General features: G+C 38.7%; 1 long non-coding RNA gene across 1 annotated transcript; it reads left to right on the top strand.

Annotated features, from left to right (window-relative positions):
• Positions 1–1,621: 1,621 nt before the first annotated feature.
• On the top strand, positions 1,622–3,320 carry LOC135057839 (uncharacterized). Its single transcript, XR_010244403.1, has 2 exons — positions 1,622–1,958; positions 2,471–3,320. It is a non-coding gene; the product is annotated as an uncharacterized LOC135057839 (long non-coding RNA).
• Positions 3,321–4,544: the final 1,224 nt, after the last annotated feature.

Genomic DNA, 4,544 nt, shown 5'->3' with positions numbered 1-4,544 from the left:
AAGAAATACGAGGCACCATTAAACAACGACCATAGTGTAGTATTTTGTTAAAAACACGCACTGGTTTTAATACACCGATAAAACTTACAAGAAATTAAAAGAACATAAGCATGTAATATAATCCATAGGACAACACAGATGGTATATCACCCAGGAAATCACTGCAGCCCCAGCAGATGGAAATGGAAGACGTGCACTATCTTTCCAGAAGTCCAGTAGCATGCAGGATAACTGAAGATGGTTGTGTCCAAAGTGTCCAAGGATCAATTCAAATTAAAAGCAAGAGCCACGCTTAACGTGTATCGGACCCAGTGTCCTTCATCAGAAGCGTGGTTATACTGGCTCAAGGAAGTGCTTTTAAACCCCATGAGGTAATGAACACAGCTGTATCCAATGAGTGTCTGTTCACTGTGCTCCAGGACGCGCCCCTCCGCGATCGCAACCGGAAACCGGAAGTAGTGAGTGTGGGTCACGTGCGTTCCAATGACCGGAAGTCGCGTTTTTTGCTCACTTGCGCTCCAACCGTGGATATCCTTGCTGTGATAAGCTCCATTACCCCGGAAACACGATGGGTAGTAGACTAGTCCTCCAATCTAATAGTCCCATATTGATAAAGAATGTTCCAAACTTACAAAGATCCCAAAAATGATCCATACAAAAAAAGAGAAAAGTACAGCAATTACCAGCCTTATATGGATATATTAGATGTATATATATAACAATTTTTTGAAAAAATAAATCTAATAGCAATTAACCTCCTAAGCTATAGCTGTAAAGTGCATGAAAGAACAGTCTTTTACAAAACCGTCCAGATAAATATAATAAAATGAACAATGAAAGAACAAGTATGCAAATGAACTTAAGTAAGAAAACATTTAAGTTCAAATTCCCCATTGAGTCCCTGTGGACTAAGGGTACCCAAACGATGGATGGACTTCATCTCAGCTTGAGAGAGTCTTTTTTCTAGGTCCCTTGTCCTCCACTTTTGTTGGACCACTTCTATGGCCCAAAAATTCTTTAACGAGCATGGGTTAGAATTATGTGTCCTTTTAATTGTTATATATACATCTAATATATCCATATAAGGCTGGTAATTGCTGTACTTTTCTCTTTTTTTTGTATGGATCATTTTTGGGATCTTTGTAAGATTGAATTGATCCTTGGACACTTTGGACACAACCATCTTCAGTTATCCTGCATGCTACTGGACTTCTGGAAAGATAGTGCACGTCTTCCATTTCCATCTGCTGGGGCTGCAGTGATTTCCTGGGTGATATACCATCTGTGTTGTCCTATGGATTATATTACATGCTTATGTTCTTTTAATTTCTTGTAAGTTTTATCGGTGTATTAAAACCAGTGCGTGTTTTTAACAAAATACTACACTATGGTCGTTGTTTAATGGTGCCTCGTATTTCTTAAATTCCATTCAATTGGAGAAAGAGGCATTTATCATTACAGGTCTCTTGGGACACTTACTTATTGTGTTTGAACTATTGGTGATTTGAGGAACGTCCAGAGTGCAAACTGTTTCACCATCTCATGAGGACCTACCTACTATTAAAGGGTGAATGAAATATTTACCAGTAATTTCTATTTTTACATGATAATTTTGATGAGCGCTAATTTTCAAGTGTAATATGCTCTAAAAAGACACAAAGACATTCTCGGCCTCTGGCCACTGTTAGTGAAGCCTCGGATGCTGATGATGCTGGTAAGTACATTAGCATTGGGTGTGTTTTTACTAAAATGTTGATCCAATATTAATTGTTATTGATGTATTTTTAAAGGTCCATCAACACACGTAATGCCTACGTGGAAGCGCAGTCTGGGAGTGTCTTCCAGAGCAACCCAAGAGCCTCCACCACATCAAAGAATCTCACAGGTCTCAGACGTGCCCCCACAGCAACTGCTCGACAGTCCGCCGCCCATGTCAACCCAAGTCCAAGACCTGCCTGGTGAGTTGATTGGCACAATCACACAACACAAATATTTACACGCACACACTTTTCCATAATACTTTAATTTGTACAAGGTTTGTAAGATTGTTGGGCTACTTAAGATGGCCTTAACAACTCACAATAAACTGGACATTTATGTTGTACCTTGTAGAAGGTAACACATGAAATTTTATTGTTAGATATGTCCAATATCGCACATTAAATACCATTACAATCTTATTTATAATACCCCATTGTATTTTCTCAGTTTAAGGAAGCAACTTAGTAAGCACATTTAGTGTTCAAAATTCCCCCGCAAACCAAATGTACATTAGGCCCTCAACATACTTCTTTACAAAAATGTGAGGGCCATATGATGACCAAAGTGATAAAATATTGTAAAAAAAAAAAATTAAACAAATTCAACATCTTAAAAAAATAATTAAAGTAAAATTAGGACCACTAGTAAACATAACACAAATGAACTTCTACATTAAGTATTCTTACATACAGCTGGTTTTTCATTTCAGCCGACAATATGCTTCAGCTAAGTCAGCCAGGACAACTGCCTGAACCAGACAGTAAGGAAACATGTACCCTCAACCTCACTGCAATACCACCACATGACCAAACACCCACACAGTTTGGTACTCCGCCCACTCAACAAACACTTGCGCAGGGCAGAAGCACAACCACACTTACACCACAGGCTCAAGACCAGGCTTTTTGGAATAGCTGGTCCACCCAGCAAGCAAATAATTTAGAATGTTTGTGAAGGCAAACACAATGTATTTCAAGTATAGCCCATCACGTTCCTAGACTCAGCAGAAGCAACAGCAGACAAACTGCAGAACTAACCAGGATGGCCAACACCCTAGAATTATTGAGGGCAGACACCAATCGTATGATAGACACATTTCAACGAGTCATAGATGACAATCACAGGCTCCATCAAGCCTACTTGCAGATCATAACTGCAACACAAAATACCCAAGACACCATGGTCAGAATCATGGAGAGCCACACGTCTGCCACAAGAGAGTTAAATGTAACTCTTACAACCCTTACCCAACATCTCAGTCATCAAGGGGAGCAGACCAGTTCAAGTTCCTCAACCACAACCCCCTTAGTGACACCTGTAACGTCCCCACCCAGACGTTCAGGCCGAACATGACCATACACCAGTGGGAAAGGGCCTTCCAGCTCAAGAGGACAACCTGCTAAATAAATGCAAAGTGTTGGAAATATTTTTTTATTTTTTTTTTGCTAGTTGCATTGTTGTTTTTGTGTACACAATTCAGAAATGGGTTTACTTAGGATATCAAATGTACTTTTGATACACATTCACAAGTAATAACAAATTAAAACATCCAAAAATTGTACGTGTCTCTGTATTCTCCTTTTAACAATAGTTTTACATACATTACACATGCAGCAGTGGTTAAGTATATATATTTATCAAAGTATGTTTAATTCATAACCTCTCAATTCCGTTACATTACCTTAGGGAGATGTGTAAGCATGAGGTAACATTCACAAACAAAAGTAAACGCAACATAAATGCTGGACAAGTATATTGTTTATGGTAACTGTACAGGAGTTTTATATGTAAAAAATGGAAAATGCATTCCTTCCAAAATGTACTGTAGTGAAAAACAAAACAGATATACTATAAAACATACACAATACATACAAAGCCAGAAGGGAATATTCTAACACTTAACATAGTAATCGGAGAGTACTGATAGATTTTAAACACGCCAGCCAAAAGCAGTTCTATTTGAAATGGGAACTTCTGTACGATTCGTGGTCTTTTGCGGCAGAGTTTAAGGTATTTTCAGCCGCATTCATAAATACGAACCCATAGTAAATTACCGAGTTCTATTAAATAACAGGCATATTTGACCGATGGTCTATTCATTTGGATTTGTGTAGACGGCCGTGAAAAAAAATACGAATGCCCCAAACACTGCCGAGTTTATTGCTTAGTAAATTCCCGATATCGCACTTAAAAAATAAATTAAAAAAAATGGAACTCTAATGGATTCGAATTAATTCGGGACCTTAGTGAATAAAAAACCATCAGCCTATGTTCTAATGAATGCGACTACCAATTGTAATGAGTCCACACAGAGTAAGTAAACGTATAATATAAATAGTTGGGAAGCTTACTTTTTTTTATTTGTCAACCAGTGATCTAAATCACAGCCATCCTGCCATTTATTCTGTAATTTTAACATAATTTTGTATAGTGACAAAATATGATGTGCTTTTATAGAGTATATGTTAATCATTCACATCAGTCTTGCCCCAGTGGAGTTTACAATGCAAAACTCTATCAATGTCATCAGAAGCAAGGTGCTGAAAATGAAGGTTAATAAAATATATACTCAGCAGATAAAATAAGTCACATAAAAGACTATAGGGCGCAGCGGGGTTTGGCTGCCAGACAAGGACGACGCCATTCTCCCGTGCTCCGACCTAAGCTGAATATTAAGGCTGCCCAGTGGATCCCCTGAGCCTGACTAGGAGCCCACTATGCCTACACTGCCTCATGACTGCTGTCCTGTCCAGCAGGTGTGGTCGCGGAGCCGGAGGACATTC

The sequence above is a fragment of the Pseudophryne corroboree genome, chromosome 3 (assembly GCF_028390025.1).
Source record: "Pseudophryne corroboree isolate aPseCor3 chromosome 3, aPseCor3.hap2, whole genome shotgun sequence".
In the NCBI taxonomy this organism is placed as follows: domain Eukaryota; kingdom Metazoa; phylum Chordata; class Amphibia; order Anura; family Myobatrachidae; genus Pseudophryne; species Pseudophryne corroboree.
Note: the sequence above shows the minus strand (reverse complement) of the source record. Positions and strands in the feature narration are given on the sequence as shown.